A 13,585-nucleotide genomic window follows, 5' to 3' on the forward strand; every position below is an offset into this window, starting at 1 on the left:
GCATGGCGTTCAGCAAGTGTTGGCCAGCTTTATTCAGCGGACTCATATTTATCAAGCATTGTATTTCCAATATGTTGTTAAGTAGTACAGATACTACGACTCACAAAATACATCCTGACCAAAAAGAATTCCCATGGCCTGTGACTGATACAGGTCCTATTTGTTGGGGAGGCAATTACCACACAGACACAATTGTCCTCCCAGCGTCATGAGCACCTGGGACTGCACTGCTGTGGAAGTCGCACACTGACCTGCCTCCCACTCAAATGCTTATATCTTCTGGATGGGCCAGAGGCCTACAGTGTTTGAAAAGTACCACCAATAGATTTCCAACCTTTCGAAGTGTTCCAGAGAGCTCTTCAAAGTGAGTCTACAACAGAGGTCATTTATTTCTAATGGGGGTAGAAGATTTGTCCTTGACATCAGCTGAAGTGATCAAAGATTCAAACACTGAAATCAGGAAAGCAACCTTGTTGCTCAAAATACATACGTACATACTTAGGAATCAACCTAACCAAGGAAGTGAAGAACCTCTACAATGAAAATGATAAAACCTTGAAGAAATTGAAGAAGACAGTAGAAAGTGGAAGGACCTCCCATGTTCCTGGATTAACAGAATATTGGGGAAAGGGCAATACTGCCTAAGGCAATTTACAAATACCATCAAAATAACCAATGTCACTTTTCACTGAAATAGAGAAAATTATCCAAATAATTCCTATGGAACTACAAAAGGCCTTGAATTGCAAAAGCAGTCCTAGGGTGGGGGAAAATAGTGCTAGAGGTTTAGCAATTCCAGACTTCAAGCTACTACAGAGCTATAATAATGAAAACAGCTTGATATTGGCACAAAAACAGGCCTGAGGACCAATGGAACAGAATAGGGAACCCAGAAATAATCCCACAGGCCTATAGCCATCTAATATTTAATAAAGGAGCCAAAACAGGATGGTTAAAAAATGGTTCAACAAATGGTGTTGGGAAAACTGATTATCTACATGCAGAAAACAGACCAGATTCCTGTCACCCTGTACTAAAATCAATTTAAAATGGATCAAACACCTCACTCAGAATGAGACTGGAAACTACTATAGGAAGGAGAAGAAACATTAGAACTTCTAAGCACAGTCAGCAACTTTCTGAGAAAGTTCCAAGGGCTCAGCAAACCAAAGAGAATTGACAGATGGAATTGCATCAAAACTAAGAAGTTTCTGCATGGCATAGGACATAGTTAACAAGCCAAAAAGACAGCCTACAGACTGGAAAATCTTGGCCAGCTATATGTCAGATAATGACACAATATCCAGAGTATACGATGAGTTGAAGAAACTAAACCCCTAGAGAATCAACAACCCAATTAATAAATGGGCAAAAAAGAGTCTTCTCAGAAGAAAATGTAAAAATGGCCGGTAGATACATAAACACTCAACATCTCTGGCCATAAAGGAAATGCAATTCGAAACAACACAGATTCCATCTCACCCCAATGAGAATTGCCATCAAGAATTCAAACAAGCTGGGCACAGGTGGCTCATACCTGTAATCTTAACTACTCAGGAATCTGAGATCTGAGGATCACTGTTCAAAGACAGCCCAGGCAGGAAAGTCCATGAGACTCTTCTCTCCAATTAACCACCAGAAAACCTGAAGTGGCACTGTGGCTTAAAGTGATAGAGTGCTAGCCTTGAGTTAAAGAGCTCAGGGAGAGTGCCCAGGCCCTGAGTTCAAGCCCCATGATGGACAAAAGAAAGAGAAAAAGAATACAAATAACCAGCTGGCATGGATAAGGGGAAGGAGGAAAGGAACTCATACACTGTAAGTGGGAATGTAAACTTGTTCAACCACTCTGGGAAGCAGTCTGTAGATTCCTCAGAAAACTGAACAGAGGACTACCTTAGGGCCCAGCAATACTATTCTTTTATTGGCCAGTCCTGGAGCTTGGACTCAGGGCCTGAGCACTGTCCCTGGCTTCTTTTCACTCAAGGCTAGCACTCTGTCACTTGAGCCATAGCGCCACTTTTGGCCATTTTCTATATATGTGGTGCTGGGGAATTGAACCCAGGGCTTCATGTATACGAGGCAAGCACTCTTGCCACTAGGCCATATTCCCAGCCCCAAGCAATACTATTCTTAAGCCATTTATCCAAAAGATGACAAATCAGGATACAGTAAAGCCACTGCACAACTGTGTTTATTGCTGCACTATTCACCATAGCCTACATATGGGGACAGCTCATAAATGCCTCTGAATGACTGGATCAAGAAAATGTGATACACGCGCACACACATAATGGAATTGTACTCATCCATTAGGAAGAATGATACTACATCATTTGCAAAGAAATGGATGGACGGGAAAAAAACTGATTGAGGGAAGTCAGGCCCAGAAAGACAAAGGACAGATGTCCTCTCTCATAAGTATGCAAATATAAACAAAAGTATAGTATTTGTAGGGGAGACTTCAAACGGTATAATTTCTTAGATAAACAGCCTAACTGGTTTGTTGCATGGTAAGTCCTTTGTACAACTACTTAAAGATAATAAAAATATGATTTTAAAAAGTACTCAGTCCTGGAAGAATACAAGCCAGCCTCTGCTCACTGCCGATTATATCAGCCTCTGCTCACTGCCCCTGATGCCAACATTGGTTCTCTGCCCGTGATGCCTGTAATCACTGCCCACAATGCCAGCTTCTGCTCCCTGCTATTTAGGCTATTTTTGTGTCTCTGGATACCTATCTCTGGAGTAAATTATATTTGGTCTGAAGATTATTAAAAGAAGAAAGTATTTGTCATGTTATTAGGGAAAGAAAATGTTTTATATAATATTATTTAATGTATAACATGTATGTATAACATCAAATTAGAAATCAATTAAAATATTAAAAGGTCACTTCTGGGTAAAATGATAGGTACTTTTTGTGTAAGTTTGAGTACTTCTTTACATTCTTTGAATGTAATGATATTGTTTCCATAATCCAAATAAAACACAGTTTAAATATAAACATTTAGAAACTATAAATACTAGACACATTCCAAGATACAACCTTCGGATTGGCTCATTACCTTGTCATCTTAGAGCTAGATATGGATTTAATGTTAAGATTTTAATGTTAATATTTTAGAAGAACATAAATTGAAGTCTTGTATAAAATGTGAATTTACTATGTGGAAATGAAAACATAAGCTGAAGTTTAATTATACTATTCTCGAGCTTTACATTGCTTGGTTTTGTTGTGAGGCTTCTAGAGGTAAAATTTGCCTTGTTTTCACAGATGAACTACAATTTAACTCAATGCCTACTATTGACAGTAACAATAATGTAGGCAGCAAATACAGTATTGCCTCGAGTGATTGGCAGATACACATCCATCATCAGGTGTCATTATTGTGTCTGTTTAGTGGATGACAAAAATGAGATACAGGTTGATTTGCTCAACTAATAAGTGGCAGTGGCAACAAACCAACCAAAAAATAACTCTCAGCCTACACCCTCAGCAAAGAAGCCAGCCACGCTGAATTCTCTAACATCTATCATCTAGGAACAGAGTATGGGAAGAGGAAAGAGCAGGGGTATTTCAGAACCACATTCGGATCAATCCTTCATCTTGACAAATATTTGCTACAACAGAGCTTCTGGCAAGAAGATAAAACGAACCGACACTGCCAGTCAAAATATGTTACATTATATGCTCTCATTGAAGAGCCACCTCCATAAAACTTACAAAGAGAATATAGGTGGAAGTGGGAGGGGATGTTTTGAATTGTGAATCTCATGCTCAAACATGTCAGCGCAGACCACCACAAGGTCTGGGCGCACAGCCCGGCACGGGGGCCTTCACGGCCTCACAATCCCATTCCTCGTGCGTGAAAGGAATAATGAAACCAAGCCCATCTTTTATCTTTCACATTTCTTACAAAGAACACTAGTATTTCAAGCAGACAGGAATGGGTGTGTGTACATTTCAGAAATAGCTAAACTCTCATACTCTTTGATAAATCGATTCAACCTGCCTAGCATCTTTCTTCATGAGGCATGTGCCATTTGTTGGAGCTAACTAGAACACTAATATCTGGGCACATCCAAACATAACCCCAAGCCCAAGAACCCATGGGCCATGCTTCTCATTCCTGCATGCTGATGCTACTGAGAATCAGAGGCAGCCTAGGTTCCTACAGAGAAAAGGGGCAGTCCCAGTGCCTCACCTGCTATTCATTTCCATCCAAGGCCACCCTGCAGCAGAACTAGCGCCATCTTCCCATACAGCTTCAAGGCTGGCTCTAACCCAAGACCAACTTGTCCCCATCCCACCATTCTCAAGCCTTCACCTCACGAGAGGCTGTATTTCCTATGCTCAATCAACAGGACTATGGATAGGGGTTCGTAGCAAAGCGGCCAATCAGAACATTATGGCCTGTACATCTTGCAGACTGCAGGATAAGCTGATAAACCAAGACTGGTCTGACAACAAAATGGGGGCAGGGAGATACAAAGGCATGGGGCAGTGAGGACAAAAGAATAAGGAGACCGGGCTGGATGAGACAATAAATCCCTGGAATCACAACCTTATAGGAAACAGAAGCCCTACCAGTCAGAAAGCCATCCAATTCCTGCTGTTTAACCCAAGGCCAAGCTCTGCAGTAAAGACTGCCATGACAGTTGAGGTGGGTGAAGTGCTGTCTTCCCTGTTGTGTGTCTATGCCACGCGCCCTCTCTGTCACATTCATTTTCTAACATTATTGCCTAATAATATTTTCTGTCGTCTTAGATTTGCATCTTGCCTGAATCCTCTTCCTAGACCTGAGGACGGGCATTGTTCTCTGCCCAAAACGTTCTACTACTCAGTCTATGTGCCTCCTCCAAGCTTGCTCTATTCTGAGGTAAACCTGCCCCCTGTGTGCCAGACACTGCACCATGCTGGCTTCTGGAACTGTTCCATTGCTGTTTCCTCCTTGGAATTCAAGTTGGTAGCTCTCCTTCTCTATAAATGAAACAATGCTGCTACCAGCCTCCCTCAAAGCAGGAAAAGAAACACAGGCAGAAGTCATGCCCTGCCCAGTGCTCTCGGTATCACCATAAACACACAGCAAGGAGTCTGGGCCTCCAAAGGTCTCAGTTTTATTTGGCCTTTTTAGCCAGCTATGCAGATGGTGGCCAGTCTGCTCAAGAGAAGAGATGAAGGAAATGAAACTCCCAACCAAAGCTGAAAATGGAGAAACCCATGTTTCCACCCAAGAGAGCAATCTAAATGAGTGACTTCAATGCCAAAGGAAATAAGAAGCTCTTAGTACTTGGTATGTCTGGTTTGGAAAAGCATACAAGAAAGAGAAGTGGTTTGGGATAATTTTGTGGTAAAGCAAACATTTTCTCCCAAATCTCAGTTTTCCCCCCCCCCCCAGCTAGTCCTAAAATAGACCATAGAGAATTTTAGAGCTTAACGTAGCAAGTCAGAGAGAAAAATAAAAATAAGAAATGTAACTGAAAAAATAATATTGCATTTTAATTCTCAGATTCTTCTGCCAAAATAAGAACACATTATCTTATTTATGGGTGTAGATGAGAGATCAAGAGCTGGGCACTGGTGGCTCATGCCTAGAATCCTAGCTACTCAGGAAGCTGAGATCTGAAGCTCACAGTTCGAAGCCAGGCCAGGCAGGAAAGTCCATGAGACTCATATCTCCAATAAAGTACTCAGAAAAAGCCAGACATGTCGCTGTGGCTCAGGTGGTAGAGTGCTAGCCTTTAGCCCAAAGAGGCTCAGGGACAGCATCCAGGCCCTGAGATCAAACCCCAGTGTTGGCAAAAAAAAAGATGAAGAAGGGAGCTGTGCATCCAAATGGGGAATGTGAGGCCCAAGATGGAGGCAGTAATGGTGTCAGCTGGTGGTGTCAGTGAGGCTTCCCAGGACTGTTGCCAGAACTTCTCTCTGAAGCTCAGGTTCCCTGGGTCTCATCTGGGTGTTCTGAAGGAGCTACACTATGGCCACAGAGTAGTGACCTGACTATGTCAAGTCGTGGGAGGATGGAGGGAGCCTGGAGTTCATCCTGGGTTGTACCCGCTCCTCTTCCTTGATCATCACAAATTCTTCCCCCAAGCCCCCAGCTGCTTCAGACATCATTCTAGTACACTCCTTTCAGGGAAACACTCTACACATTGGAGACAGGGCTCTGTGAGCACCACAGCATGACAACAAATAATGCTAGAGCCTTGCTCCCTTCCAACCGTTCATCTACAAAACCATCGGTCAAGTGCTGCGTGGCAGATTTGAAATTACAAACTACATTGAAGTACCCTGTGATTTTCACCAGGCTCATCCATCTTAAGAAATTTAAGGAGCATTAAAATAAAAATAATATTAGTCACTTGGTAAAATCTTGAGATCAGCCTTGAGGATGGACAGTGAGGATGTGCTGAGAATTATGGGGCAGCAATGCTGTCTCATTTATCCCAGGATCGGTTTGATGAATCGGAACAACTCCAAAGGCAATTCTTCCATTCCTCTAGGCCTGCTGTATACTTGGTGATTGGAGGTAACTTTCCTCACAAAAAGAAACAAGATTTGGATTGTCTTGATAAGGACTGTTAATGAATCAGCTGGGCCTAGACCTTCCACGTAGCTGGGATGAACCAATATGCCTGGACTATTGAGATGGGGGTCCTGCTGATTGCTGGGGGTTTTCCTCACTTGAACCGCAATCCTCTCAATTTCTAACCTCCAAGTAGGTAAGATTTTAGGCATGAGCCACCATTCCTAGCCTGTTCTTTTGTTTTTTGTTTATTTTGGTGGTGCTAGGGTTTAAAATCAGAGCTTCACACTTGTTAGGCAAAGTGTCTACCCCTGATTCACACCTTTCAGCCCTTGCTGCTTAAGCTTGTTTCAGATAAGGTCTCATGCTTTGCCCAAGATGGCCTCAGACTACTGTCCTTCTACTTCAGCCTTCCATGTGGCCGGGATTACTGGTATGAACTACCATGCCTGGCCTTTTCTTTGGTATGTGAAGGTAGATAGACATGGGCCTCTTAAGCTCATTTCCTCCTTTGCTGGGTGGCTGTCCACTCCATTCTCCCTGTAGGAGGATACAGCAGGGGACCTGGTAGTGAGAGTTGAAGCTGGAACACCCTTGTTTGTTCTTGTTAGCCTCAGTAATGCAGCTTCTGCCTATACACAAGGAAAGTGGGCAGGGGAAGCTGATTTCCACAGCGCTTGGCTTCAGACCTCAGTACTCTCATGGAGACCAGCACTGGCCTGGTCGCTCCTTTCTACTAGCAGTCCTCACTCTACAGGGCTTCACTATAAGTTCTATAATTTATAGAGGCAAGTGAAAATAAAAAGAAGATCCCTCTTTCAAAGATAATTAGTAATGATGCAAAGACCACAGAGCATTGAACCAGGCCCTGCTGAGCCTGTGGTGCTGCTTGACTAAAGCCAGCCTTCGTTACCTACTGGGTTCTCAAGGGCCCAACTTGGTCCCTTAGTTCCTCTGCCCCTTCTTTGGCTCCTTGGCTTTCTGATGGCTCTGCTCCTTCAGCTTTCCCTTTTCACTGTTTCCGTTTCTCATGTCTGTCTCATACTCCCCACTCTCTTAGTCCTTTTTGAAAAATTTTTTATTATCTTCAAATGGTTATACAAAGAGATTCCAATTCAATATGTCAGTTTAGGAGTACAGTCCCTCTTGATCAGTGCCACCCTCTTCAATTCCTTTTTTAAATCTAAGTATCTCATATGTTTTCTTTTTCTGAGTGGACTGTAACGGAGTCCTCTTACTTTGCTTAGAATATTGCTTTGGCCTGTCATGTCAGCAATTGTGCTCTTAAGGTGATGGGGTCCCTGTGGGCTTTTAGGGGATGCCAGGAAGGTCTATTGTTTTACAAAAAAAAAAAAAGACATCAAAATAAGAAAGCCCAAAACTGAAATATTGAGACATTTTCAAAATAGTCAAAACACACAAACCTGTTTCTTGGCTCCTATCTAGTTCAGGTGTTAGAGCTGTCTAGTAACTCTTTCTTACTTTTCTGGATGTACATTTTATTTTAAGTTGTATAAGCATTCAATTCCAGTGCATCTATAAGACTAGCAAAAACTACAGACTTCAGGACTTTGCTAAGATGAATAAATAAAAAACCAACTCCCTCCCTCTGTTCTTCCATGTATTGAAACAACACAGTTCTAGAAGAAACTGAAAACGCATGTGGACTGTTAGATGCCTGTATCTGCAGGGCCAGAATGCAGTCTTCTGATTTGACTTGCTTCCAGAGCATGGGAGAGTGCCTGTTTGCTGCTGAACAAAGACACGTGTTGGCTTGCATTTCCATATGCGCCCTACATTAATCACAGCCTGCTGTTATCTAACTGCTGATTGCTTTGAAGGATGGAAAGAGTGCATCTGGGTTCTGGCAAATCTCATGCATTCAAATTGCCATACAATCACAGAAGCCAAGATGAGGCAGCCACCCAGAAGTAGCAGTGCTGTACCTGGGAAGCCCAAGGTGGCCACACGTCACGCTCATATGGAGGTGCCTGACAGAAGAGATGGTTTTATCTTGTTAGGGAGCAATGTTGAGGATGAGATGTCATGATCGTTAAGGGCAAGTCTGTTTCGGAGCTACTTGTAGAGACAGGACATCGTAGACAGCCTTATGAGATGGTAAATCACATCTGATTGGAACTTCATTTGAAAGTCCACACTGTGAGGGAACTGAGTTTCCTATTCAACACAAAAGCTTAAATGAGAACCGAGCTCCAGAGACACTGACTGACAAAGCCCAATCTTACCCCAGGGCAAGCTGAGTGTGTGCCCACCAGCACCGTTCATCAAAACCTAGCCCAGCTGCCAGCTCCTTAGGCAGCCTTCCAGAGCCCAGCAGAGAGCATTCAAGACAGAAGATTCGGCCAGCAAGAATGGACTCAGCTTTCCTATCATTTCACCGCAGATTAGCGGATGACAGATTTCTGCAGCCCAGTATCCCAGCCAGCATGAAGGATGACAAAGTCTACAGCACCAAATGTCACCGCGGAGTGTGCCATCAGAACCCCCAAGGCTGCCACTGAGATTTGGGGGGTGGGGTGGGGATTGCTTCAAACAATGTGGCAGAAGATAAGAGTCTAGTGGTCATTCACACTTACAGATGGGATCTAGCATGCCTATATGCACATACCCCCCCACACACACATACACACACACACACACACACACACTGGACCTTTCCTGATGCTTTGTTCATAGTAGGAGAAAGAAGCAGAGAGACTGAGTGTTGAGGAAATAACAATCTTTTGTTTCTTGTCTGAATAAAGTCTACCTCGAGTGAAACTTCACCTACAAATCAAAGGTTCACACTACTGCTTCACTTGATTGTGCTGGTGACTCACACCTATAATCCTATTCAGGAGGCTGAGATCTAAGGATCATGGTTCAAAGCCAGCCCAAACAGACAAATCCAAGAAACTCCTATCTCCAATATACCAGCAAAAAGGCTGAAGTAGAACTGTGACTCAAGTGGTAAAGCACCAACCTTGAGTGGCAAAAGCCAAGCCACAAGCACAAGGCCCTGACTTCAAGCCCCCACCCCAAAATACATTTCTTTCACCTTGTAAATGTGCCACTTTCCCCACAAGCTAAATGCCCAGTAACATAAGCATCTGAGCCTGTTTTTCCTCAGTGGTTTTGCACTTGATTAAACATAATCCAATCAAAGAAAGTCTGCTTAGTTGAATACAAATGGCTTGAGTGAGTTGTGTGGATTCAAAGGTATACTGTCCTCTGGAATCCTTTGTCTTGCTTTGCAAAGCCACTTATGAACGAGTCCTGAGTGTCTAGACTGACGATAAACTTGTCAAGGCTTTACTTCCTTGTTCCATGTTATGTGTCCTGCTAATGCCTTCCTGGGCTTTACAGAATGGCCATTCCTCAGCCTCCCTCCAAATTGGTTTTCTGAGCAGCTTTTGCAGACAAGGCCCCAGCGAGGTACCTAAGTGGAGACTCCGGTCTACCTGCTTGGATAACAGATATTAAATCACAGCTTGAAAGCACGACTTCCCAGGAAGAAAAACTATTTGAGAAAAGAGCCTCTGTGGCAAATACCAAGGTACCTGAGATTGTTTTGCCTTTGACAGGGAAGTGCTTTCCAAATGCCTTTTTTTATCTAATAGGAAATGCTGCTGCTAGAATCTGTTCCAGCTTCCCCCCCAGCCCCCAGGGTGGCAGGTCTTGGAACTTGAAAATCTGGTATATCCTTTTAGTATCAATCCTCTCTCTGAAGCTCAGGCTGAAGAAACCAGACTGCTTCATTGGAATTCTCAGGAAGCAGACTGACAGGATTAAAGCCCAGCTCTGGGCCTGGGGATATGGCCTAGTGGCAAGAGTGCTTGCCTTGAATAATGAAGCCCTAGGTTCGATTCCTCAGCACCACATATGTAGAAAACAGCCAGAAGTGGTGCTGTGGCTTAAGTGGCAAAGTGCTAGCCTTGAGCAAAAAGAAGCCAGGTACAGTGCTCAGGCCCCGAGTTCAAGCCCCAGGACTGGCAAAAACAAAAACAAAACAAAACAAAAAACTCAGCTCTGTCCCTTATCAATTTGTCACTTTATATAAACTACTAAATTTCCAATGTTGTTAATCTACAAAATGGGATAATACAAGTTGAGTATCTCCAATAAAAAATGCGTAGGCAAGGCCTCCCAGTTTATAAGAGGCAGTAATTGGTCATGGTCGTTCATATTACTCTAGCTATGCCAAGTCAACCTGTAAGCCTCCCAATATTTTGTCCCACCCCCAGATATCTTCCAAGATGCCTGAACAGTGAGACTTGGTCTTGGAGAAAAAAGAACAAAAATGGATATGCATATGGGCAGTATATAATCAGTATTTACTGTAATACATTGCTTTTATAGATAGATAGATATATGGGTACATATGAACACTCAGCCTTAAGAGAAATGCAAATTAAAATCACAATGAAAAATCACCTCCTACTTGTCAGAATACTATTATTCAACATTAAAAGTGTCTGAACCTGTGGTAGTATCTTTATACATTTTTCATAAACCTTGGCATTGAAAGATTTTTACTGTGGTTCCCTGTATTAGACTTTCTGTGACTGATGGGATATGATTGTCTATATTTCAACATGGGTAAGAGTAGATTTTAAATGCTTTCACCACACACACAGCACTCAGCAGTTGTATGAGAGAACGGGCTGTTTTAACTAGCCTTATTTAATCCTTCCACATTGTAAACATATGTCAAAACATCACCCATAAATACATGTGGTTACTGGCAATTAAAAAATTAAAAGCAGGTGACCGGAGTTACAGCTCAGTGGTAGGGTACCTGCCTACCAAGTACAAGTCCCTGAGTTCAAGCCACAGTATCAGGAAAAAAGACCAATTAAAAAGGCCATGTTAAAAAGAAAATGCCTTAAACCAATGAAATTTAGTAGACAACATAAAAAGTAAGAGATGTTCAAGTCCTAAGCAGTTAGCACAATGCAAGCAGGTTTTGAAAGCGTCAGCCAGTATTGTGACCATCTGTCCTTAATAGGAAACAGAAATGAGGCCTGGGGAATGCCATTATTGGCCTCAGCCTAGTCCTTAACAGTCAACTTTTATAGCCTGTTGCTCATTTTCAGCCCAATCAGTTCACTGGCTACCGGGCTGGCCTTTTTGTCCAGCCAGGCTTAGCGACTGCAATTATGTTCTTCCTTGGTTTGGTCTTGGCATCAAGGCAGGCTCTCAGTCCAAACCTAAGGTCTCCCACACAATCTTAACTAGAAATGGCGTGTATTTCTGAAAAGCTTCAAAGGCATGGCATCTGCCATATCATGGTCATCAGGGTATCTAAAAGACACGTTCAGTGAACTTGCTTGATGTATTTAATATCCAGATGGCTTATCCAGCCAGTCTAACCCAAGGTGAAGCTAGGAGCGGCCTAATAGACTCCCTGTGGGCCAGTTCCCAATCCTTATCCTGTTCCTTTTCTCTCTCCTCCCTTCAATCCAACAGTTATCACAAAACCCAACCTGTAATATTTATTGTGCATCTTGGTAATATAAGAGATGGTCCTAGATATCAGGAAGCTTATGGTTTACTAAAGAAAAACATATCAATTCAGATCACAGAGGTGGCTGAAGTTAGACTGAAAGTGAGCAAGCTAAATGCTCCACCAGGAACTGTGTGCAGGTAGCGGATTTCGTAGGAGAGACAGGATAAAAACTGAAAAAACAAACAAACAAAAAACTGCCCCCCCCCCATCCTTTTTACAGACAAGGATGAGATGATATTCTTTCAGTTCACATTGCTAGCTTTTCCTCCTGGGGTAACACATGATCACCAAACACCGGATGTTTGGTGACCAATGCATTGAGATTGGACAGCTGCACATGTTGGAGCGCAACCCAAATAAGACACAGAACACCCTGTCACCCCCAAGAGCCCTTCACCTTGGCTCCCCTGGCTCCCATTAGCAAAGACCATCCCTGAATCTGCATGTAGATTGGTTTTGCCTGAGCACAGCGGTGAATTCTCTCACATCCCTTCTAGTCTGCCAGGGTGGTGGGCCTTCCTTTAACCCAGCAGGCCAGGATTAGACACCAGGGTCAAAAAAACCACTAGTCCTGCCCCGTGTGGTTTTCACCTTTGTGGTTCCTTTCTTATTTGTTTTTTTTTTTTTTTTTTTTTTTTGGCCAGTCGTGGGCCTTGGACTCAGGGCCTGAGCACTGTCCCTGGCTTCTTCCCGCTCAAGGCTAGCACTCTGCCACTTGAGCCACAGCGCCGCTTCTGGCCGTTTTCTGTATATGTGGTGCTGGGGAACCGAACCTAGGGCCTCGTGTATCCGAGGCAGGCACTCTTGCCACTAGGCTATATCCCCAGCCCTCTTATTTGTTTTGAGGTCTCTCGGTCAAGAGCTCCCATGAGCCAAGACAGCCACTTTCTAGAAGAGCCCTGAGCAGGCAGAAAGTCAGTTGTGGGTGAGACACCTTGAGGAGGTGAAACCCAAATGCACAAAGCAGAATGAACTTGCTATTTCACAGAGAAGCTCCTGGTGCTGACAGAGGCTGGAGAAGTGGGGGGCAGCAGGAACCCAGCAGCTGTGGGGCCACGCAGGTGCCCATGTGTAATCCCTTTGTGTGTGTGTGGGGGGGTGTGGATTGACTGATTTAAAGAGAACACAGGGGAAGAAGCTTATTTATATCCTGTGGTGTCCATTATGCTCACTGATCATTCTGATGGGCAGCAGGTCAAATCGCTGCTTCATGCTCACATAAGGCAGGGAAGTAAGAACTAAGCCAAAACATGTGGAACGACTAAGTTATTTTTGTTTGTTTGTTTGTTTGTTGGCTTATGGGGTTTTGAGGAGGGTGTTTTTATTATTTATTTGTGCAAGTCTGGGATTGAACTCAGGGCCTGGGCATTGTCACTGAACTTTTTTTGCTCAAAGCTAGCTACCACTTCAGCCACAGTTCCACCTCTAGCTTTGTGGTGGTTCACTGGAGATGAGAGTCTCACAGACTTTACTGCCTGGGCTGGCTTTCAATTGTGAGCCTCAGATTTCAGCCTCCGGAGTAGCTAGGATTACAGGCATGAGCCACCAA

This window comes from Perognathus longimembris, chromosome 3 (assembly GCF_023159225.1).
Source record: "Perognathus longimembris pacificus isolate PPM17 chromosome 3, ASM2315922v1, whole genome shotgun sequence".
Taxonomy (NCBI): Eukaryota; Metazoa; Chordata; class Mammalia; order Rodentia; family Heteromyidae; genus Perognathus; species Perognathus longimembris.